The sequence below is a fragment of the Rhyacophila brunnea genome, unplaced genomic scaffold, assembly GCF_057557595.1.
Source record: "Rhyacophila brunnea isolate RB1 unplaced genomic scaffold, BYU_Rbru_1.0 scaffold_13, whole genome shotgun sequence".
In the NCBI taxonomy this organism is placed as follows: Eukaryota; Metazoa; Arthropoda; class Insecta; order Trichoptera; family Rhyacophilidae; genus Rhyacophila; species Rhyacophila brunnea.
Window position 1 is genome coordinate 23,152,291 of NW_028232785.1, and position 26,906 is coordinate 23,179,196.

General features: G+C 34.1%; 2 long non-coding RNA genes across 2 annotated transcripts; both read left to right on the forward strand.

Annotated features, from left to right (window-relative positions):
- The first annotated feature begins 1,319 nt into the window (after positions 1-1,319).
- LOC147076970 (uncharacterized) lies at positions 1,320-14,056 on the forward strand. Its single transcript, XR_015069747.1, has 4 exons — positions 1,320-1,702; positions 4,937-5,071; positions 6,326-7,692; positions 10,417-14,056. It is a non-coding gene; the product is annotated as an uncharacterized LOC147076970 (long non-coding RNA).
- Positions 14,057-21,449: 7,393 nt separating this feature from the next.
- LOC147076971 (uncharacterized) lies at positions 21,450-26,275 on the forward strand. Its single transcript, XR_015069749.1, has 3 exons — positions 21,450-21,713; positions 22,978-23,124; positions 24,614-26,275. It is a non-coding gene; the product is annotated as an uncharacterized LOC147076971 (long non-coding RNA).
- The last annotated feature ends 631 nt before the right edge of the window (positions 26,276-26,906 follow it).

The following is a 26,906-nucleotide window of genomic DNA, read 5'->3' on the forward strand; positions in this document are numbered from 1 at the left end:
AGTGGTAGGTACCTTTATAATATGTTGTTAGTAATTTATCCAGACAACACATTTATTCGATATTGGAGTCGTGAAAGGATGATAAAAAATACCTACTGTATGAAAATGAGGCGGCATTTTGGCGCTGCCTAGGAACGGAATTTTGTCTAGGGACATCACTGCTCTTGGATTATGGATAGGTAACTACCTAGTTGTGTACCCCCAGATACTTGAAGCTGTAGGGGTACACATCACGGGAGATGGCATTTTGCAGAAAGAGCTCGCTATCCGAATGGGAATGGCTAAAGCAACATTCAACTCGATGCGAAATGTCTGGGACTCACGATTGTACTCGGTCAAAACCAAATGCCGCCTGTTCGACGCTTGCATTCTGACAGTGCTGCTTTACGGTAGCGAATCATGGCACCTTACGAAGGCTCAGAGCAACCGTATACTGAGCTTCGAAAACAGATGTTTGCGACGAATACTGGGTGTGCGGTGGTATGACTTTAGGAGCAACGAGGAGATAAGAGAACGCACCAAGCAGCCTCTCATCATGCTGGAAGTGAAGAGGCGACGTTGGACCTGACTCGGCCACGTGCTGCGGATGCCAGAAGAGAACTTTAACCTGGTTTGCCTGTTCTTCTAGCCGACCGGAATCCGGTGACCTGAAAGGCCGCTAAATACAATCTAGAGAGAGTATACGGCGGAGCTACGGGATGCTGGTTTGACCTGGAACGAAGCAAGAAGACTGGCCAGCGACAGGGATTCTTGGAGGCGCCGGGTGGTGGCCATATACTCCAGCTAAGGGGCGGATATGGCCAAAGAATAAGAAGAAGAAGAAGAAGAACTACCTAGTTAAAAGCAGGGCGGTTTTCGGTTTAGTTCTTGTTAGAAGCCCTGGTTAAGAGTTTAAAAATTGATAAATTTAGGTAAGTACCTACCTATATCTGAATATTAATTATTTTCTGTTTGCAGAATAAGTCTCTGTGTGAGCAATTTTCTGCGTTTATTGATGATTACTTCGCCAATAATATTAAAATACGAGAATATTAACACTTTAAAATCTTGCGTGAAAGATAAATTACAATATTATAGTTAGGTAGGTAGGTATCTACCTTCAAAATATTATTTGTGTCCATTAAATACTTTATATATTTTGTATGTCATAATATATACCTATATTCAAATAACACACTATAGAGGATATCACAACGACAGCACGATATGTTTGATCACTATTTAGATCTATCAAAAAGTCATTATGTTAAACGTCCATTCATTAATATCAGAACGACGATAAATCCGTCACTTTTTAGTGTCGATGGATCGCATGCATTGAAAAATGAATATTGGTGTTGTCTTAGTGATTTAGTCTATGGTATATGAGTAAAAATATACCTATCTCTATGACAGCTGATCTCGTGTGCTTACGCCAAGGTGCCTACATAATACTTTGCCTAGTTTAAAAAACGTAAAATAAATGGATATAAAGCGCGAACCGGTTGAAGAGGAGGAAAGGAAGATGCCTAGTCTCATTTGGTTTGATCGCCCGACTAACCGTTCAATGGACATACAACGCGAACCATGTCACGGCGAATTTAGCACAGACGGGATCCCAGCTCTGGTATGGTTTAATCATCCATCAAAGCCTTCAGCAGGCGAAGTGAGACATACTTTTATCAAGCACGAAAATCCCGAAGACGTCAATTGCAGTTTTGAGGTTAGTTTTTTTGTTTGTCATTCTTTTGAATGCATGGGTGTCTGAGTTTGAGAACATTTGACATCATCAATAGAAAACAAGGATCTGACTTCCACTCAAACAGCTGCCACGACGATTTCAATGAAACTAGATCCTAAGACGTCAATTGCAGTTTTGAGGTTAGTTTTTGTGTTTGTCATACTTTTGAATGCATGGGTGTCTGAGTTTGAGAACATTTGACATCATCAATAGAAAACAAGGATCTGACTTCCACTCAAACAGCTGCCACGACGATTTCAATGAAACTAGATCCTAAGTCTGGTTGCATCGAATAATGTCCTCATTTTCCGCTATAAACATTTTATAGGTCCTATTTTGTAAAATCGGTTGACAATATTTTTGTCTGTTCATATGAGATTATCTGGTCCATATGAGAGTATCTGGCCTAAGAGAATAGGTAGATGGGTACCTAATTTGTCGAAATCTACCAACATTGGCATGGGAAGAGTCATTGCCGACCAGTGTTGCCAAGTCAAAATTTAAAATTTCAGTTGATTTTTACAAATACTTCAGTAGATTCCATAAAATATTACTAGATTTTGGAAAATGTAGTATATTAGTTATAATTTAAGACTAATAAGAATAACAATAACTAATAATATTCATTTTTTATAAACAATGATTATGTTAGTGTGTAAAATGGCGCTCTTGGGTAGTTACAATGTTTTTTTTGTCAATGTAGAAGTGTCACACATTAAAAAAGGGCATGCGTAAATCATTTCACGTTTATTTTTAAACTAATCATCAGTTTACTTACAATTATGGAAAAACACAAATATCAGTAGATTTCATAAATTTCGAAAAAATATATAAAATTCAATATATTGGCAAAAATTATCAGTAGACCTACTGAAATTTCAGTAGACATGGCAACACTGTTGCTGACTCAAGTAAATAGTATTAATCTAACGATGGTGCTGGACGGGTTCAATTACAGTGGCATAATACACCGCAGAATCACTCAAAATTGTGATAAACGCATGTATATATTGTGAAATCACCGCGAAATGAACCCGGCGACCCCGTACGGCATTGGAATATGAAGCCATTGCTGATTCTGATATATTATATTCTCTTATACGAATTATATTGTGCGATTTATAATTAACATGAGTAATTCCAAGAGTTCAGTCAATACTCCTTGAATTATACAGGTCCTTTTAGACGTCAGTTCAGCTGTCCGTTCAGTCACCGTTTCAGTTTTGGTCAATTCAGTTTTGAAATAACGATGTATTTAAAATTTAGATTATCGGTTCAGTCTCAGGTGACAGGTCAGTTCGGAAATAGCGATGTATATTTAGGTAAGCGTATTTTTTATTCACTAAAAATGACTTATCTTTAGAAAACTTTCTAAACATGTTGGTTGGTATACCTACTTAATCTTAACCTATACATATTTAAAGAAATAATAATATTTAAATCAAAATTAGTATTAAAAATACAACAGCCTGTCGCCGAACCTCTTAAATAGAAGGCGAAATGGTTTTACCTTGGGACATTCTTGCATTATTCTACAGCCATATTTTGTTTGAGTAGAAAACCTTTTAACCCTGCATCGGCAGTACTTGCAGGTAGCTTTTAGATAACAATCGTGTATGCTATCATCAATGCGTACATCACTAGGTACTCACCGTTGAACCAGTTGATTATTTTTTGGGACAATGATGGTTCTACCTTGGGACATGGTGGTATATATGAGTATTGTAGTTTTTATTATGGGAAAATGAACAAGAACTTAAGTACTAAATATTTTTTATTTCTTAGATAATATGTTAAAATTTTTATTGCATCTAGTTTATTTTAAAATAAGACCAAGTGGGAATACAATATAGAAGGAATGAAACCCGCGCTATATTCTTGGAGTTGGCAATACTTTCACTGACTATACCACTGCGACCAACGATAATGTCGTCGACATTGGGGAATACAAAATGAGTCCTTTACAGGTCATGTCCCAAGGGAAAACTAGAATAGCGTCTCAAGGTACAACCTAGCATACCTTTGACAAAGTATTTTTTCTAAGCAAAATAAAAATATTGAAGATAGGTACATAATTTTAACCTTTAAAACATTCCTGAGAAAATGTATTAAAACCAATAGCAAAAATCTATTTGAAAAAAGTAAGACACCCCGCAGAATTCGAACCTGGACTCTCGGGTTTTGCGCCCACGTAAGAAGATCACTATGCTAAAGGTCTTCTTCTTATTGTGCCATCCCTTCGGAGGTCGGCCACCATCAAGGAAATCTTATCTTTGTCGTCTGCTACCCGGAACAGTTCAGTGGAGCTGCACTCGTACCAATCACGGAGGTTTTTACGCCACGAAATGCGGCGCCGTCCCCTGCTACGCTTCCCATTGATCTTTCCTTGAATGACAATTTGGGGAATGCCGTATTTTTGTCCTCTCATAATGTGGCCGAATACTGTAGTTTCCTGGTTTTGATACTACGTAGAACTTCTCGGTCCTTCTTCAACATTTGTCACCCGGTCAGTCCAAGAAATTTTGGGGATGCGCCTATACAGCCACATCTCGAAAGCTTCAAGTCTCCGTGACATCTCTTGGTTTAGCGTCCATACTTCCATACCATAGAAAAAAATTGAGAGAACATAACAACGTACCATTCGCAGTCTCAGACCTAAGTAAATGCTAAAGGTACCATACTTCATTACGACAAATTTTAACTAATGGCTCTTATAATACTCTCTGATGCGTTTTCTAAATTGAGCTACTATTGGCGATCGGCTTTTGTATTTTAAATCGAACTAGGTATTACTTGAATTACTAACTGACGTCACGCTTAAGAGAGCATTATAAGAGCAATTAGTTATTATTAGTACCGTGTTTGCAGCATCAGATTACAGAAATAAATGTGGGTGAAAAGTGAAATAAAATAGACAACAAAAACATACTCCAAGCTTCAACAACACATGAGAATCTGCAGGTTAGATAAGTCTGAAAAAACTTGTTTTTGAAGGCACACAAAATGAGGCGATATGTTACAACTAAACTGATTAAATGGCATTAGACCTAAATGTCGCTTGATAAGTATAAAATCATTTGCCAAAAGAAGTTATACATTGGCAGCCACCGATAGCAGACAAAATAGCTGTTGAAGAGCTTCTCTGGCACTGAATTGTCTCTGGCTAATCATAATGGTGATTCCGTTACATATTATTAATAATGTTGTTATTTTCAGAAGCGTGAAAACAGTTCGATCCAAATAAAGTCTGAGAATGACAATGAGGGCGTCTTCATCAAAGAAGAATTTGTTGACAGCACAATCAGCCAATTCAATGATGAGAATCCTCAACTTCAATGCTCTGATCCACAGGTACGTTCAATCATAAAAGTTGTTTCTTTAAGCTGGATAGAACTATAAATTATAAAAAATAACTTAACTTAACTTTTAATCATTTGTTTTATTCGAAAGTTCAATACATGGAATTAACATTTCAAAGTAATTACGGGCATATGACACCGCAGCTATTCTTAAACACCCCATTCTGCACATTTTTGGGTCGTCTTTTTCGAGCACTGCTAGTGTATCACGAATACCATGTCAAATCGCTCGACGTTGGTTGCAAAACATCCTTTATTTAAGTAAATTCATAAAATATCTATTTAGCCGTGGCGAAGGGTGACTTTTGGAAAGAGGTAGGCTGTGGAGTTACCACGCTTGTCAGATATATTTACGGGAAGTAAGAAGATAACCCAATTTTACTACTGATGAATAGGTACACTAAATCGATGAAATTTCAAAAGATCAATAAGTTTGATATAATGAGTTTATGAATAAGCAATTAGTTTAATTATGTATTTTCCTAAACATTTATAAACGTAACATACCTACGCTCAAAATATTTTACCTATCATCTTTGAAAATATCCGTTGTTATGTATAATATGTTTCATAACAATTTATAATTTAACCCGTAAAACTAGACATTTTAAAGTACTTCTATATTTAAAACACAGACTTTGGTATAAATAACTGATAAATAAAAATCGCGAGATAAATTATTTTATATTTTTAACAATCAATATTTATATTGGATTGAATCCCATAGAAATTATTTTTTAAATTATCTTATTAATAATTATTTTCAATAAATGTTCCCTAGAGATCTAAGCGCATACTAAACAGCTTATGAATTCGGAACAAAAAGCCAGACAGTGGTTGGCGCCATGATACTGAAGTCATACAAAACAGATCTGGAAAAGGGGTTACATTAATTCATAATATAGTTGGAATCCAGGCGGCGCTAGTATTGGTTTATGGTTAGAAACCTTATTAAATAAAATAAAACTTCAAAATTTTGACGATAGATGACTCTGAATTGGATTGATTTTTCTGTGTGTTAATTTGTTTTTTAAATTAAATTGTTTACTTGAAGATCTATTTTTCTTAGAAGGTAGGCTTTAAATAATCGCCTACTATGGAGCCTTCGTCTATGCTATTTAGTATTAAGAAACACAATCATATTTTTATTATTTCTATATACCTACTATATTATATTATTAAGTTATACTAGTTATACTATATTATTAAGTTGAATTGAAACATACCAACTCTATTCTTTTTGTAGATTTCTACCCAGCAATGTATCACAGTACGTCCCAGTGAACCACTAGACATCATTAGGAAAGATACATTTGACAATAACCTGATCAACAAGAAAAAAAAACATGCAAAAAATAAAATTGAGAATCCAGACATAACTATAAATGAACAGAACGTGAAACAAGAAGTTCAGAAAAACCTCCCAAAGGTGGTTCGAATTAAGTTAAGAAGACTTGCATATTTTCCACGTAATTTTATTTGCAATAATTGTTATGAAGTCTTTGAATCTGTAGATCATCTAAATAGTCACTACATTATATGTACAAAGTCTCAACATCTTAAACCATACAAGACGCATACTGCTGAAAAATCACATCAATGTGATATATGTCTTAAAAAGTTCTCGCAGATTTGTAATTTAAAATTACATAAAGTGACACATACTGGTGAAAGGCCACACCAATGCAATGTGTGTTTTAAAAAATATCCGCTTATTAGTACACTTAGAACACATAAAATGACACATACCGGTGAAAAACGACATCAATGTGATGTATGTTTTAAAAAGTTCCTGGGAATGAGTAATCTTAAAATACATAAAATGACGCACACTGGTAAAAAACCATATCAATGTGATGTGTGTTTAAAAAGATTTCTGCAAATTGGTACACTTAAAGCACATAAAATGACACATACTGGTGAAAAACCATATCAATGCGATGTATGCTTTAAAAAATTCCGACAAATCGGTCATCTCAAAAGACATAAAATTACACACACTGGTGAAAAAACACATGAGTGTGATGTGTGTTTTAAAAAGTTCATTCGATTGAGTAATCTTAAAATACATAAAATATCGCACACTGATGAACAACCATATGAATGCGATGTGTGTTTAACAGGATTTCTGCATATTAGTACACTTAAAGCACATAAAAAGATACACTAGTGCAGTGGTTCTTAACCTGGTTCGGTGAGTCAGTCTCAGGGGTTCGGCGGAGCCTATCTGTGCTTCGGTGGCCTATCTGTGCTGCAGGGAATTTGGTGCGCTCAGTAGTCGACTTGTGACTGTAATGATGGTGCGTCGTGTGATTTCTTTCTTCATATTTTAATCCCTTCATATTAACTATGTCGAGCAAAAAGAGAGGGTGGTGGGACGAATATGTACAATATTGATTCACATCTATAACGGAACGTGATGGGAGTCAGCGTCCTAACTGCATGATTTGCAATGCCAAGTTGAGCAATTCTAGTCTAGCACCTAATACCCTAGTCAACACGTTTGTTACAACATATCTTTGCGAACAATCCTTTTCGAGGATGCTGGACATAAAAACGAAGAAAAGGAACAGACTTTATTGCGAAAATGACATGAGAGTGGCACTTGCCAAGGCATTAGCGCACCCAGGGGGGGGGGCCAGGGGGCCTTGCCCCCCCCCAAAATATGAAAATCATCAGAATGTTTTTACACATTGAAATCGAAAGCCAATAAACTATACATTGGGCTTAGACAAACAACACGGCAAAAAATGATTTGTAATTCTCCAGCACCCTTTTTAGTAAAATTTCTTAGATTTTAATTTTTAACACAAAAATTTCGGAACACTAATGTCAGGTTTTTTTAGAAACCCGTTCCCTAATGAAATTCTCGGTGTCCATCCGAATTCTGGAGTGGTATAGGTGATGGCTGGGGAGGGTTGACAGGGCTCTAACCTGGGGGCCCGGGCTGTGGGGGGCCTGGCGTGTCGGGTTGACCAGATAAGTGAGATAAACACACATCATAAATTAGCTTTAATAGTAAAAAAGTCGCCTGCGGCGCTATTATACTTCATGACGATGAACATTTTAATTTATATAATTGTCCATTTTATTTTATGATTATTATGTGTCGATACTCGACAGCTCCATTATTAAAGTAGATGTATTGAAAATCGCCAATAATTCACTGTATAAGTACCCTCAATTTGACCTAAAACACAATTTGAAAAACGTTAATGTAGTATTTCACACTGCCTTTAATCTAAGCGGCGCATAGGGGGCCCGTCAAATACCCTAGGCCAGTGGTCGGCAAACTCATTAGTCAATAGAGCCAAATATCAACAGTACAACGATTGAGATTTCTTTCGAGAGCCAAATTTCTTAAACTTAAATTATATACGTAGGTAGTAAGTAGGTACACTGCTAATTTACTTAATAAACTTTAGTTAAAGTATTAAGTCCTAATTTAATTATAGGTATGTACACTGAATAAAACTAAATATCATACGTAATAATGATCTTATTTATTAATAAAAATTAAATTGTAAGTCGGGTATCCATAGAATTGAATCATGACAATGACTGACAAACTCAATGTGAATAATGGCCTTGCATCTCCTTGTAAAGTTTGGGTAAGTCAGGTTCATATGTTGTTGATTTAATTTTAAGCACGATTCCAGGTTCTCATCAATAAATCGATTTCTTAATTTACTCTTGATTTCCTCTCTTGGAAATCTTTTTACTAACCACAAAACTTGCAATATTAACTTGTTGACAGATTTTATTCAGTACCTAATTAAATACAGAACTTATTTTTTATTGACTCTTCTCCTCAGCTGCTTTCTTCCTTGCATCATCGACAGAAGATTTAGCGCAAAATTACGAGTTTTTAGTTGTATATTTCTAAATTTCAATGCGCCAATTTTTCCCGACACATAAATACAGGTCGGTAAGCCATTTAAGTTTTGAATAAACGCGAAGTCTCGGTCTATTCAACATTACATTTACGGTTATCCTCTTCGATTTTCTTTGCTTCTTCTTTGTAGCCATGTCAAATATGGCAGAGAGCATCTGTGGCAGAGCCGCACTCAAGGGGTCAAAGAGCCGCAGTTTGCCGACCACTGCCCTAGCCTGAGGGCCCGTTTCAGGATGTGGGGGTCATGGTGTAGGTACACCGAGTGCAATAGACAAAAGACCGATAAACGAGATATTAGGCGGTGTTGTATTGAGTAGGTTGTGTAAATTTTAAATGCAATAATACTTTTTTGTCCATTTTCGATGTATATGTTGGAACCTCAATATTGAAAAACCAAAAATCTACGATAAACATTCGGCGAAAACAACGACTACACCACACCCACTACGGTGGTGGTGTAAATCAAAAGAACATTTTTTTCGGTGGAATTCGGCATAAATATTGTAGCTTTCTAGACCAGTGTTCCCCAAACTTTCGACATCTGTGTACCCCTTCTATAATTTTCGTAACACTGAGTACTCCTCGTCAAAGAAAAATGCATATAAGTACTTTAATAACAATCAAAATATATTTATATATTCCTTTTGTAGTACATAAACAAAATAATAATAAACGAAAAATAAAATTCATTCATAATAAAATATAAATAAAAGTTATATTATAAAAAAAAACATTCATTGGTTATTAATTTTAATCTTAGGTGCGGTTCCACACCCAAAAGGCTGTTCCTTTTTTTACGTAATGTCTACAAATGCTGAAAAAGCAACTTCACATAGATATGAAGTTGGAAAAGGCAAGATGTATTTCAGGAATTTCTCTGTTAAAACTGGATACACATGTTGCACTTGCAACCTAAATGATGTTTAAGTACACTCCTTATATTTATTTTGCAAGAATCCGTCTGAGACTAATAATTCCAACAATTGCTCTTCTTCCGCATGCGATAAACCTTCTAGCATGGATATTGTATTAATGCTTGTTGCACCAGGCGTAGCCATAACCCGGTGCAGCGCATGCCCCCACCAAACTCTTTGCGTACCCCAGGGGGTACGCGTACCACACTTTGGGAAACACTGCTCTAGACCAAGCGGGTAGCACAGCCGATATTATTTAAGTAATCTTTTAGCATACTAGATACACATGTCCAGCATGGTCGCTGTTCACTTCCAATCCGCCAGTCGCTGATGACACGCTCAACGGTTACCGCCACTATGCCTCCAATTTAATAAAAACTAGGAGAAACTGTACAAATATATCGCTGTGTATTGTGAAAATACGTAAAAATATTTATATGAAGAAGAAAAGAGCCTATGGGACTAATTTACATTCTCCTCCTTGGGCCCCTCCCCAATAATAAATCCTGGGTGCGCCACTGTGCCAAGGTGAAGTCGCGCATTTCTTGTCTCTGAAAGACAACAGCAGAAGTCAAACTGATTTACAGTAAATATTCATTATTATGTTTTTGTGTGAAAATCATGTTTTAATGGTTTTGTTCTTTGAACACAGTGATGTTGATGCACGGTTCATTTTGTGCACCATCTGTAAAATATATACCTATGTTTTGAATTTAAAAAAAATCATATTTTATTTTTCCAATTAAGAAGGGTTCGGTGAATGCGCATATGAAACTGGTGGGGGTCAGTACCTACAACACGGTCAAGAACCACTGCACTAGTGACAAACGATATCAATCTTATGTATGTATGTAAAGTGTGTTTTAAAAAGTGCTTGCGAATTGGTACATTTAAAACACATAAAATGACTCATACTGGTTAAAAACCACATCAATGCGATGTGAGTTTTAAAAAAAATCTAACAAAATGCTGATTTCGAAAGTCATAAAATGACACACACTGGTGAAAAACCAAGACAAGGATACCTGCACGTTAAAACGACTAATTGAAGAATCTTACACCGGGAAACCTTTACTCTGCAATGAGAGAAGCAGAGGATTGTGATGGGTTGAAGTGTCTGCACTTCACGGCAGTTACGATACTTAAGCATGAGGAAAATAACATTTCATATTGTTGTTTGTACTTTACATTAGTTTTTTTTTTACAATTTTGAAATTTGGTTACATATTAAATATATTTTTTAATTAATATAATGCTTAAGTTTTAAAAACAAGCAAAACTTTTTTGTAACATAAGTAACTAGCAGTGTCTAAGAAATGTCTGGGACTCACGATTGTAGGAGAATACGTTTTGATTTTTTTTAATTATTGTACACCCATCTTTTGTTCAAGTCAGAAAACCTTTTCAGCCCTGCATAGGTAGTAACTTTAGGCAGCTTTTAGCTAATTATCAATAACTATATCATCAATGTGCACATCATTACTTTCCGTTGAACCAATCGGTTATTTTTTGAGATATATATTGTAGTTTTTATGATGTAAAAATGAACAAGAATTTGAGTAATAAATATTTTTATTAGGTTGATAAAATGTTGCATTTTTTATTGCATCTAGTTTATTTTAAAATAAGATCATGTGGGAATACAATATGGAAGGATTGAAACCCGCGGTTATGGAGTGTTTGAATCTGTAAATCATCTAAATCAGCGATATTCAACCTGCGGGCTGTATGCGGCTCTTTAAGATTTTATGTGCGGCCCGAAACACATTTATTATCAGGAATTTCGTATATCTTGAGATTCGTTTCGACTTTGACGCACAGATAGTGACACCCGAAGAAGATTATCATTATGGTCCACATCAGATCTGGTATCAGAGTGTTGCTATTGCACAAGATTAATTAAAAAAAAACGCATAATTTTTAAAATCTCAAAAATGTTTTGTAAAAAAGGGGAGTTTTCATGATTTTTTTTCGTCACACCAGTAGTGATGCGGCCCGCGTTACTTTACAAATATATGTATTTGGCCCGAAGAAAAATAAGGTTGAGTATCATTGATCTAAATAGTCATTAGTTTTCATGTATGAAGTCTCAGTTTCTCAAGTCATACAAAACGCATACTGGTGAAAAGCTATATGAATGCAATATTCGCTCAAATAAAATCTTCAAGCGAGGTAAGAACCCGGCCGATACTGGTGAAAACCCAAATCAATGCATATTGTGGTTCAAAATAATCCTAGTAATTGGTGTCATCAATCGACATATAAAAAAGACACATACTAATGAAAAACCACATCAGTGCGATGTGTGTTTTAAAAAAAATATACAAATTGGTAGACTCTAAAAAATGCTTGTGTAATATTCTTGTGTGGTCGAAGACATAGCTTATAATCAGTATCTTTAGAATTATCTTCAAATGTCTTAATCGTGCCCATTTTTTAATAATAAAATGCTTTATTCTTGTCAAATTTGGGATCAAAAAGATTGTAAAATATATTTTTTTACCATAAATATGTCACTATATAATGTTAACTTTAATTTTACTTATGGTTTTGTAAATGCGTTTAAAGATTAATAAATCTAAAAAATCACCACTTCACATGGACCTACTGAAATATGACTATATTCTAAAACTTTAGAGCGAGAGGTTTAAAAGAATACTATTTTATGTAATAAAAATACTTTATGCAGTCATCAAATGTTTAAAATAAATATAAAGGACAATAAGGCTTCCAAATAATATAAATAGATTATCTACAACATTTAAGGAATGTCCAGGGTTATGCTCTGAAAATTCCATAAAAGCTCTATTTTAACCCACGCTGAGCATGTGGGCCCTTAAGGAAAAGTACATTAATAAAGTACGAATTGTGCATTGGGCTCTAAGTATCATATTGTATCGGCTTTTTTTGAAGTAAAATTTCGTGATGCCTATATAAGTTACTGACACGGCCACAAAATGCGTGCCATCAGCTGGCATTTTTGCGACGATTTTATGACGTCACAACTGTTTTGGTCCGAATGTTGATGTCGATTCTACGTCAAATTACATGGCCTACCTCGAGACAAAGCTAAAATAAACATGTGATAAGTCACATAGTTCGGTCTGAGTGACTTACAGCCACTCAAAGTGAACTATAGATGATTTTTTCAGGCAGACCAAATGGTATGTTTACGAAAAATTTAAGTACTTGAAAAGTTTAGAATTTAAGGTTAAAAATAAACAATTTTATTTGAACAACTTATGCGATATCATAAGCTAAATGCTGTAAACTAAAGCTAATTTATAACTGTAATCTTCTTTGCATTATATTATGATCATTTTTGGCGTACGAAATATTTTGAATACGCGCGAGAAAAAGAGTCAGAGCGCTATGAGATAAAGGAAGAAGTATCTTTAATAAATAAATCCATGTGAGTGAGCGAGTCACCCTCGGAGAAGAAACAACTTATGAAAATACTTTAAATAACTAAAATATGATATCGGATAAAGTTGTAATAAAAATCGAATGATTAGATGTTGTAAGTATTGACTACGTATACCAAATGTTAATGATAAATTAGAATTTTTGCTCTTAATTAAGTATGTACGTATTTAGTACATACTTATATAGTAAATAAATAGAAAGATAAATATAAGATTATCTTCATTTCATGTTATTTTTTGCAAAAATAAACATACCCACAAGAATTCATGAGTAGGTGAAGGATTATAATATGTAATAAGCTCTGGTTATTTCGTAATAAAATAAAATCGATATCGTGTTCGATCTATTTTTGGGCAATGTTATTATCAGTAGAAATTATGACATTTATATAGCATACGATTGGCTGAATGTGAATACATTTCCGATCAATGGGCGACTAGTATATAATCAAACGTAAATGTCGTTATATAACTGGAATACGTTTCGTCAGAAATGTTGTCATTTTTCCAACAGCGTCCAGTTACTGAGTTAAAGTCATCGTCAATTTGTATATTCCTGTTTGACTGACACGTCAAATTGATCGTTGCTCTTGAAGTGTTTTTTGTCAATCCATTGGTATGCACGGTGTCCGATCACCTCCGCCGTATCGTCAGGCAATATTTCATCCTTAATTTCGGTTTTTACCTCCATTTTCTTCGGTATTAATTTAACAACAATATCGGCTGTCAATGGCTTAACGTCGAGTGTCACTGCTAAATATCAGTGTTGCCACCTTTTAAGTTCGCAGTCCAAGGAATATAGTATTTCAACAAAAATTATATTTATGTCATCAGAATTCTCATGCAAATTACTAAGTAAGTATAGGTAATTAATTAATAACAAAAGAAAGTTTGGCGAGACTAAAAAAAGGTGCCCGAAATTGGGAAAATCTCGTCGAATTCGATGATAATCATTTTATTTCGGAATAGGGTACTGCGATAGTACTACATAAGACAATATCTTGTTTTAATGCGTTTCGGACATGATAGCTAAATTTTACAGGTCCATTTACCTGGAACACCCAATGTTAAAACTCTAACTTTTTTTGCGTGCATTTGTTTGTGCATCGTTAGTGCACGTTTGTGCACGATTTTTTTTCGTTTGTGCACCTATAATAACCGAAAAATTCCAATTTCAAATTGGGTGTTCCAGCTAAACGTTGGGTCACCCAATGTTGAAATTTCAACTTTTTTCGAGTGCATTCGTTTGTGCATCGTTAGTGCACGTTTGTGCACGCGTTTTTTTCGTTTGTGCACGCACATTAAGGGGGTTATTCGCATTTCAATTTGGGTGACCCAGCTAAATGCTGGATACTTGTGTCACAAAACATGTGTTTTTCCTTAAATTTAAATTGTAAACACTTGTGCCTTGGTAGTGAACGTTAGTGCACGATTTTGTTTTGCTTTTTCACTTATATTCAGCGCGTTATTCAATTTTAAAGTTTGTATGCAAAACCTGACTGGGTGGGTTTAAAAAAATATTTTGTAGTTAAATCTCTTGTTGCCTAGCTAGTGCGCAATTCTGCATACGTTTTTATTTTTTTTCTCATATAGTGCGTGAGTTATTCTATATGAAATATTTAATGATCGTTAAGTAGAACCACCCAACAAACTTTTTTAACTTTTTATTAAGTCATCAATTTGTCTATTATTGGCTTACGTTTGTGCACGTGCTTTTTTTGTTTTATCGATTATATCGTGAGAGATATTATTTTTTAAATTTTAGGGACTTGATACTTGAACCATTAAATTTGCCTTAAAATTTTTTTGTTTAGGGCATCCGATTAAGTTAATTTATGTTAACTTTTAGCACGATTTAAAAAAAATTTATCTCTTATATTAAGCTAGTAATTAGATTTTGAGTGGCCGTCAAGTTTTAAAACCAAACATTTTTTTTCCACATTTTTTAAATGCACACCTTTGAGTAATTTAATTACATGATTTTTCATGAAGTTTTTATTGTTTTTCCATTTAAATTACGTGAAAAATTCGCATTTTTCCATTTTCACTAAGTACCCCGTCAAAATGTCCTGAACAAAAACGACCGCATCCGTTTGGAACATCCAGTCAAAAGAGTCTCCTCAAAATAGCCAAAACGGTGTAAGGTGCACTAATTATGTCGGTTTATAATAGACTACCTCAAAATTGACAATCTGATTACACAAAAGTGTCAAAATTACAAAATCATTCAACTTTCTTAACATTTATCTATTTATTTATGATTTTGAATGGATCAATGTCAGTTTAATAAGGAAAAATGCAGTCAATTATATAATTATACTTACCTACTGTTTTTTAAAATGATCTGTAATAAAAATAAATACCGTTAAGTTATTAGAATACAATTAGGTATGCATACTTTTGAAAAATGCAATAGGTATGTTTTTATGCAACGATATTTTCCTCAAAAGATAATATTGGAATGACATTTATATTTTTTTTATATAAAGGGGTTAACTTGCAGGCACTTAACTCTTCCTAATAATATTTGCTTCTTCTTTTTCTTTGTTTCTCCAGGTGGTGCAACGTATGCTTGTAGTTCTGGTAGGTGTTATGTTAGGAGAGAAGTGTTAGTCACTTCATATTATGCTATTCAGAATCGATATCAAATAAAGTTTTGTAGGTTCTTTAAAAAGTTATTGCCTCTGACAGCTTCGACAATTGTTTCACGCAAATGGTTTTCTTTTGAATGTGTGTGTTTATTAGTTCTTAAACAACGTACCTACTTACATATCTGTTTACATTTATATTTAAACTCATCACGATTATGAGTTTTTAAATGACATATTTGTTTAGGTAAGTACTACTTACTTTCAAAATAAAATTCATCACACGCAAATGGTTTTTCTCCTGTTTCGTTTTATGAGCGTTAAGATGATTTTGTGCCGAGCCTCCGTATAAGTAGTCAATTTATTTAAACACATGTTTAGTGACACAAGTATCCAGCATTTAGCTGGGTCACTCAAATTGAAATGCGAATAACCCCCTTAATGTGCGTGCACAAACGAAAAAAACGCGTGCACAAACGTGCACTAACGATGCACAAACGAATGCACTCGAAAAAAGTTGAAATTTCAACATTGGGTGACCCAACGTTTAGCTGGAACACCCAATTTGAAATTGGAATTTTTCGGTTATTATAGGTGCACAATTGAAAAAAAATCGTGCACAAACGTGCACTAACGATGCACAAACAAATGCACGCAAAAAAAGTTGGAGTTTTAACATTGGGTGTTCCAGGTAAATGGACCTAAATTTTACTTTGGTGGTTGCACAAAAGCATATTATTGAAACTTTCTTTACGGTAGGTACCAAATCATGGCACCTTACGAAGGCTCGAAAACAGATGTGGCTGTCAGTATATTAGCGATCAAATACCTATCTATTTTTAATTTACCTATCAAATTATTCGACCACAATAATAATTTCTCAGCGACTCATATCACGGTAAACAAGTTTGCTGTTTAGCTGGATCAACAGATTGATTTTCGACATGAAATACGATATCGCAATGGAAAATTTGTCGAATAATCCTTTCCCATAGTATCATATTATATTATGACTGTAATCTAATATATAAAAATTAATATTTGTGTGTTTGTTTGTTCGTATTTAATGCGCAGCCATACCGTTCATCCGATTGCGATAAAACTTTGTAAACTTATTGCTTGCACTTGCGGGAAGAGTATAGGCTATACTAATATATAAAAATGAATGTCTGTCTGTCTGTATGTCTGTCTGTCTGTGTGTCTGTCCCGTATGCGTTCCTATACCATTCATCCGATTGCAATGAAATTTTGGTAAGTGGTTGTATGCATACCCATAAAGGTTTCTGAATTAGAAAAATCATCATCTTCTTCTTCTTCTTCATTATATTTTCTTTTATTCGTATGGTTCCTATACCATTCATCCGATTGCAATGAAATTTTGGTAAGTGGTTGTATGCACACCCATAAAAGTTTCTGAATTAGAAAAATCATCATCTTCTTCTTCTTCTTCATTCTATCTTCTTTTATTCGTATGGTTCCTATACCATTCATCCGATTGCAATGAAATTTTGGCAAGTGGTTGTATGCACACCCATAAAGGTTTCTAAACTAGAAAAATCATCTTCTTCTTCTTCTTCTTCATTCTATTTTCTTTTATTCGTATGGTCCCTATACCATTCATCCGATTGCGATGAAACCTTCATCAGTTGTTGTGGTAACACCCGCAATGGTTTTTGAATTAGTACAACCATCTTCTTCTTCTTCTTCTTCTATTCTATATTCTTCTATTCGTATGCGTTCCTATTCCATTCATCCGATTGCAATAAAATTTTCGTCAGTAATTGTGCCAACACCCGCAAAGGTTTCTGAATTAGTACAACTATCTTCTTCTTCTTCTTCTTCTTCATTCTATCTTCTTTTATTCGTATGGTCCCTATACCATTCATCCGATTGCAATGAAACCTTCATCAGTTGTTGTGGTAACACCCGCAATGGTTTTTTAATTAGTACAACCATCTTCTTCTTCTTCTTCTTCTTCTTCTATTCTATATTCTTCTATTCGTATGCGTTCCTATTCCATTCATCCGATTGCAATAAAATTTTCGTTAGTAATTGTGCCTACACCCGCGAAGGTTTCTGAATTAGTACAACCATCTTCTTCTTCTTCTTCATTCTATCTTCTTTTATTCGTATGGTCCCTATACCATTTATCCGATTGCGATGAAACCTTCGTCAGTTGTTGTGGTAACACCCGCAATGGTTTTTGAATTAGTACAACTATCTTCTTCTTCTTCTTTTCTATATTCTTCTATTCGTATGCGTTTCTATTCCATTCATCCGATTGCAACAAATTTTTCGTCAGTAATTGTGCCAACACCCGCGAAGGTTTCTGAATTGGTACAACCATCTTCTTCTTCTATTCTATCTTTTATTCGTATGGTCCCTATACCATTTATCCGATTGCGATGAAACCTTCGTCAGTTGTTGTGGTAACACCCGCAATGGTTTTTGAATTAGTACAACTATCTTCTTCTTCTTCTTTTCTATATTCTTCTATTCGTATGCGTTTCTATTCCATTCATCCGATTGCAACAAATTTTTCGTCAGTAATTGTGCCAACACCCGCGAAGGTTTCTGAATTGGTACAACCATCTTCTTCTTCTATTCTATCTTCTATTCGTATGCGTTCCTATACCATTCATCCGATTGCAATGAAATTTTGATCAACTGTTGTGCTCACGCCGCAAAGGTCTCTGAATTGTTACAACTATTTTCTTTTTCTTCTATTCTATCTTCTTCTATTTGTATGCGTTCTTATACCATTCATCCGATTGCGATGAAATTTTGACCAGTTGTTGTGAGCACGCCCGCGAAGAGTTCTGAATTAGTACAACCATCTTCTTCTTCTTCTATTCGTATGCGTTCCTATACCATTCATCCGATTGCAATGAAACTTTGGTGAGTTGTTGTGCCCTTGCCCGCAAAGGTTTCTGAATTACTACAATCATCTTTTTCTTCTTCTATTTGTATGCGTTCTTATGCCATTCATCCGATTGTGATGAAATTTTGACCAGTTGTTGTGCGCAAGCCCGCGAAGGTTTTTGAATTAGTACAACCATCTTCTTCTTCTTCTATTCGTATGCGTTCCTATACCATTAATCCGATTGCAATGAAACTTTTTTGAGTTGTCATGCGCATGCCCACGAAGGTTTCTGAATTAGAAAATCATCTTCTTCTACTATTCGTATGCGTTCCTATACCATTCATCCGATTGCGATGAAACTTTTGTCAGTTGTGTGCGGTTTCTAAATTATTATTATATAACATACAAAGTTTGTTGTTTGTTTGTTCCATCCAATTTTGATTTTTTTTACTACATATTTATAACATTAATAACGTTTTCATATTTTGGATTCGATTTTAATTTAGTGTTCTTATGTTTGACCTTTACTCCTATTATAATTATTTTCATATTGCCATATTGTATTACACAGATATTTTAATATTAAAGAAATAATTACCTCTTATTATTTTTCAAATATCTAAGATAAATATAACCACGAAGCGACCCCGTGCGAAGCCGGGTACTTCAGCTAGTAATAAATAAAATTCACAAGCTACTCGTATTTAAACCGCTGATTCGTTCAATATAATTATGTAGGGGAATATAATGTTTATGTATTACTTTGACTGTATAAATAACGAATAATGATTTATCAAACTGTCACTCGAATTTAAGTACCAGCTCGTAACTATCTCAGTACCTAGATAATAATATATGTACTGTCATTGTATTTATACTATTGTACCGATCGTTACGCTGAAAATAAAACATCTTCGACTTCTTCATCATCATCATCATCATCCTCAACACCATAACCCACACATCTAACATCACAGTGGTGACACAACACAGATGTTTGCGACAGATACTGGATGTGCGTATGACTTTAGGATTAAGAGAACGCACCGAGCAGCTTCTCATCACGTTGAAAGTGAAATGGCGACGTTAGACATTATTATTAAACAACATCGCAAAATATTCTAATGCATTGATTGATCCGGAATTGACTATTAACGATAGTTGTTTCATGTCGATGTAGGTCCGTGGCGCACCCAGGATTTAATATTGGCGGGGGGCCAAGAAAAAGAATGTAAATTAGTCCCATAGGCTCTTTTTTTCTTCACAGCCTAATCTCTCGTTTATCGGTCTTTTGTCTATTGCACTATGTGACCTATACCGTGGTCCCCACATCCTGAAACGGGCCCTCGGCTAGGATATTTGGCGGACCCCCTACCTACTGCTAAGATCAAAGGCAGTGTTAAAATTGTGTTTTAGTTCAAATTAAGGGTACTTATACAGTCAATTATTAACGATTTTTAATACATCTACTTTAATAATGGAGCTGTCGAGTATCGACACATAATATTCAAAAAATATATAGCACAATTATATAATTAATTGAAAATGTTCATGGCTATGATGTATAATAGCCCCACAGGCGATTTTTTTTTTACTATTAAACCTAATTTATGATGTGCGTTTATCTCACTTATCTGGTCAACCTGACACGCCAGCCCCCCCGCAGCCCGGGCCCCAGGCCAAATGTCTTGTCGGCCCTCCTCAGCCATGACCTACACCACTACGGAATTCAGGTGGACACCGAGAATTTCCATTAGGGATTGGGTTTCTAAAAAAACCTGACATGTTTCGAAATTTTTATGTTGGAAATTAAAATCTTATTAATTTTTCTAAAAAGGGTGCAAGAGAATTAATACAAATCATTTTTTTTGCCGTGTTTTTATTTGTCTAAGCCCAAAGCTTATAGTTGATTGGCTTCCAATTTCAATGTTTAAAATCATTCTGATAATTTTCATTTTTGGGTGGTGCCTGGGCCCCTTGCCCCCTCCCTTGGGTGCGCCACTGCTGCCGATACCCACGTAGCTGATATAGGTAGGTACTGGATTATTTGTTAGGTCAGGTTAGGTTTTCAATCAGCTAGGTATATAAAATGAATTAATGTTCATATTGTACAGTATACGGTCATTTCCGTAGAAAGCTCACTGTGAACTGTACTACGGTGAAATGTTTTACTTACAATTTACATGTAACCGGAAACGAGGACATAATATTATTATTAGGTAATTTTTCGATAAAAATAAAAAAAACGATTGCGGACACGGACATTGACCCCAAAAGAGACGACTTGTCCGGGACCTACGAAACCCTAGTCTATGGTGATGTGATAACCTGCCATTATTAATACCTATGTATTACAATGGGAATATTGTGTATTACAATATCTTCAATAGCTAAGATGTCAGGATGTTCATGCTTTGATTATTTTTTTAAAACTAAAATGTCAATTCTTTCTAATGAAGCGACTGCTGCCAAAAGTTGTATTGATAAATATATTCACTCCTTCATTCTACCTACACAGTATACAATAATATGCCGACCCTATGCAACTCATGGTATACCTAGCCCTACGTGGCGTCACCGGCACAGTTGCCTGATATAATAATAATTTTATACCTACAAATTGAATTTCTCTGTTGCGTACCTAATGATCGCCATATTATATTATATGGCAATAGTATCATCATCTCTTGTCTATGGTGAAGCGCGTCAAGACGTGGCCCATTGCAGAACTGTCAGAAGAATATCATCAGCTGACACCTGAACGTTTTTGAACTCCTGCGATAATCCAAAGTAGGTACGCTTTCGATTCAAAAGATGGACGTGAAACGCGAGCCGGATGAATTCGAACTTGATGCAGAATGGCAGGTGCCCTTAAACCATCAAATTAACCCTGTGACCAATAATTATATAAAGCAAGAGATTGCCGACGATTCCAGCATTGCTTTTAAGGTTAGTTTTATAAAGCTTATGTATCTACAATCTCATTCTTCAAGAGTAAGCAAGACACTATGTTGTCATTTTATGGTACTGTTTGACAGTCGTAAAAATAGGTTGTCCCTAAAATAAGTCGGCGTAGTTCGTATTTTTGCCGGCAGGTTCGCAACTATCGTTCGACTGCGTAGACGCAAATATCGAACAAATCCAACTGTCGCGTGAAAATACAGAAGCTTCCGAACATTTTTGATTCATGCATGCATGTAATGCAACGTAAACGTGTCAATTGGGTTGGTTATGTTCTCGGACATTGACATTAATTTCGTACACGTATTTATTTCTTTGTAAGCGTTGCAAAATTACGCGTACCTAGACTAGCTATATTAAACGTATCCAAATCCTTAAATAATTTCAATATGTTGATACCTTATGGCATTACAAATAATTGGCTTGTGTATTGTTTTTTTCTATACAAAAAAGCTCAAAAAGTTAATAATAATATTTTGACATTATTGAAATATTTTTATCCTAATATGTCAGTTTTTCTTATTGGAATTTTGATAATAGCCGATATAGGTACTGGATTATTTATTGTTTACTGGTTAGGTATAAGTAAATGATAATATGTATCTATCGATTGCGTGAAGACAGACATATGTTGATCTGCTCATCCAATTCATCGGAATGCAGAAACCGATATTATTTGACAGATTCCAACCATTTGGTCAAGGCAATTGTGGTGCAGTGCGTATGGCACTGGTCTTCTATCCGGGAGCTCTGGGTTTGATACCTACCCGGTGAGGACACGATAATTTGTCATGTTTGTGATTGCTCAAAATTACTAACATCTACCTTGTACGAAAAAGCAAATACATGGTTATTAATAATAATTACAGAAACATATAATATAATATTTGGTTAGCATTATTTGGAGTTTAAACATAACAGTGTCTACAATAACATTGTTTTGATATAAACGCAAATAAAGATTTTACTGCCATGTAATTCATTAAATAAAGCATACTTTGCTCAACTATATCTTGTAAATGGATATATTATGTACAGCATCAAGTTTTATTTACAATTACGGCATTATCGAATCTGGGCCTAAATCAAAACATGCATTTTTTAGTTCGGCGCCTGTAATCCTAAGAAATCGTATTGCAATGGGAAATAATGCTTTCGCGATGAATATACTAATTATTATTATAAATCATTTAAAAGTGAGTGATCAAAAGTAAGCTTGATTTAATGAAATGATAATATGTTGTTTTTTTAGAACCTTCAAACGAGAGATATGGTAAATATAAAATCGGAACCCGAATTTCAGCGAGTGGACATCAAGAAAGAGTTTATTGAAGATACAATTAATTATAAAGATCCTCAACCAAGTTGTTCATATTCCGAATATAGCCCACTAAAACAGGTAATCCATTTATTTGAACTGTGTACGTACTTTACAATGTAGGTAGAAACATGAATATATTGTGTTTCTTTCTCGTATCTAGTCTACAAGTACCAGTAAAATACTAGTAAAACTGACCAGTAAAATTAATCACAGAGAATAAGTAGAATAATAATTATAATTTGTATAAAATAATATGTGATGGTCCTAATAATGGCGGACACAAATAGCGTAACTAATGAATCAAATTAGATCAAATATTAGGTACAGTTGCGATGAACATAACGTCTATTCAAATCTAAACCATCCTAAACGTCATAAAATGTGCAGGAAAGCGAAATTTATAAATTATGAACCTATACTTAATTCGATTTAGTTCTATAACATCGAAATAATAAGAAAAAAACATTTTTCTGTTTCAAATTACAATAAATTTTGGGGAATTTTTACCAATTTCAAATTTATGAAAAATTCAAAGCATTGGAAAATAATGTTACTTATGATACTTAAGAAGTGGCATAAAAATAATTGTTTCTTAAATTCAATATAACCCTATGCATTTATGTTTATACAGAAATGTTGGTAATTTAATAGAGAATCGATTAATGTAAAAAAACGTATTTCGAAAAATTGGCGTTTAGGATAGTTTTGAATTGAATAGACGATAATTGGATATCGTTAAAAAAGAAATATAAATTGTTAGTATTCGTAAAAACATAAATTTGGTAAATCGATAATTTCGAAAAGGTTACTACTATACCAGAGTTGGTTGAATACATACACGAACAGATGCATATTAAATTCGAATCAAGTTATCAACTGTCAAATTTGTTTTTCGGTCGATTAAGTGAAATTCTTTTGTTCACCATATCCATCTTTAAACGCGCGATTAAAATAAAACGGAAAATAGCCGTGGCGCAATCATAAACAGTACCAATGGGTGATATAATTCAATAGAAGGAGAATGGCGCAAGCAAATGTACCTTCTATCTCATTTTGCAATCTTCATCTACTGTACCTACCAAAATGTTGTAGGTACCTTCTTTTACTTAGTTAAGAGATAGGACAATGGTTGAGTTAAAACAGTAGTTAATTCACGATAAAGTAAACTACGGCCAACTCAAATTGATATTCTGAAAAATGCCAAACACACTTAGGTAGTGAAGTCACTTAGAGTGAAATTAAAGAGCTGCTCTCCAGTGCCCTTAAAAATCATTTAGAACATCCAGATCAGATTTTTTTTTATGATAAGTGAACCATAGGTACAGCTCCAATCGAGATTTAATTATTGAAACCTGGAATAGAGCGAACAACCAACAGGATAACGACATCCACGTTCTCTACATGAATCTTAAAACAAAGTTTTTAAAATTATTTTCGAATCGTTTACCTCAACTAGGAATCTGCGTAACTTCAGTAGATAATTATTAACATGCTGATGAAAGTTTAGACGATGGTCACGTGGTGTAGATCGTGTGGTGCTAAAAATTATATTATACATGTTTTTTAGGATAACGCAGCAAATCTTAAATCGTCGGAAGAAGAGAAAATTGATGATATCATACAAATCGATGAACGAGATGTTAAAAAAGAACTCGAGGAATACAAGAAGAGTTTAAAAAAAATACGTGGCGCTATTAAACGTAATGTTACTAAATCAATACTCGAAAAAAATATATTCCACGAAATCACTAGTATGGATGCAAAACAATGGAAACGTAGTAAAAGCAATTTCTCTTGTCAAACGCCATTTAAAAGCGTTGAATCTAATTATTCTAGTGACACGAAAAAAATTAAATTTCTGCATACCGGAGAAAAGCCATTTAAATGTGATCAATGTGATTACTCATGTATAAAATCTGGTGACATGAAACGACATAAAATGACTCATACTGGTATAAAGCTATTTAAATGTGATCAATGTGATTACTCATGTGTAACATCTAGTCATTTGAAATTACATTTAATGACACATACTGGTATAAAGCCATTTAAATGTCAGCAATGTGATTATTCGTGTATAACATCTGGAAACATGAAATCACACAAGATGACTCATTCTAGTATAAAACCATTTAAATGTGATAAATGCGATTACTCATGTATAAAATCTGGTAACATGAAACGACATACAATGATACATACTGGTATAAAGCTATTTAAATGTGATCAATGTGATTACTCATGTGTAACATCTTGTCAAATGAAATTCCATATAATGTCACATACTGGTATGCCATTTAAATGTGACAAATGTGATTATTCTTGTAAAACATCTTACCATATGAATTCACACAAGATGACTCATTCTAGTATAAAACCATTTAAATGTAATCTATGTGATTATTCTTCTAAAACTTCTAGCTATTTGAAATTACATATAATGACACATACTGGTATAAAGCCATTTAAATGTCAGCAGTGTGATTACTCTTGTATTACATCTGGAAACATGACATCACACAAAATGACTCATTTAAATGAGAAGCCATTTAAATGTGATCAATGTGATTACTCGTGTATAACATCTGGAAACATGAAATCACACAAAATGACTCATTCAAATGAGAAACCATTTAAATGTGATCAATGTGATTACTCGTGTATAGCATCTGGAAACATGAAATCACACAAAATGACTCATTCAAATGAGAAGCCATTTAAATGTGATCGATGTGATTACTCTTGTATAACATCTGGAAACATGAAATCACACAAAATGACTCATTCAAATGAGAAACCATTTATATGTGATCAATGTGATTACTCGTGTATAACATCTGGAAACATGCAATCACACAAAATGACTCATTCAAATGAGAAGCCATTTATATGTGATCAATGTGATTTCTCCTGTATAACATCTGGAAACATGAAATACCACAAAATGACTCATTCTGATGAGAAGCCATTTAAATGTGATCAATGTGGTTACTCGTGTATAAAATCTAGTCGGATGAAGTCACACAAAACGATTCATTCTAGTGAAAAATAATTACGTGTTATGTTAAATGCAATAATATCCTCTTGTATATCATCAGTTCACTGAATTTACCGAAAATATAGCGACAAAATTACTCATCCCGATGAAAAACCTCTTAAATTGTCAACGTTATTTTTCATTCAATCACACCTTGTCCCATGAAATCACATTAAATGATTTATTCTTGTGAAAGACTATTTATTTACGGTGCATGTATAAAATCTAGTTATACAAATTTACATAACATGACATGCTGGCGAAGACCCATTTAAATGTGGCAATTTAATTTGTTAAGTAAACTATTTTTTTATTCTACAATGGGACACAAGAATTCAGAATGTAACTTTCTATATATTGAAATAAACATAATTTGAAAATACCTCATGCATGTATACACTATAAAAATCATTTTCTACTAAAACCGATAGCCAACATTATATATAACGCGATTCGATAAGCCTTTTATGCAACAACTATTAGTTAAAATCGTCGTAATCAACTAAGATGCCCGTAGATTCATTGGAAAAGCATACTGGCGGGAATCCAGCAGATACAGATTCAAGTCCCGCGGGTGTCATATATTTTTGTTTGATAAATAATGAAATACATAATATACGAGTTAGAACTAAATGCACATATTTACATGTATTTTTATTATCAATATGACTATAATATTATGTATTTACTGATATATCTTTACAATATCCCTAACACAATTATTATACGAAAATAACTAATTAATGCGATAGATGAGCTTGTTTCAATGAAAATAAAAGTTTTACATTTAGCTTGATATTTGAAAGAGCAAGTTGTCAGTCAA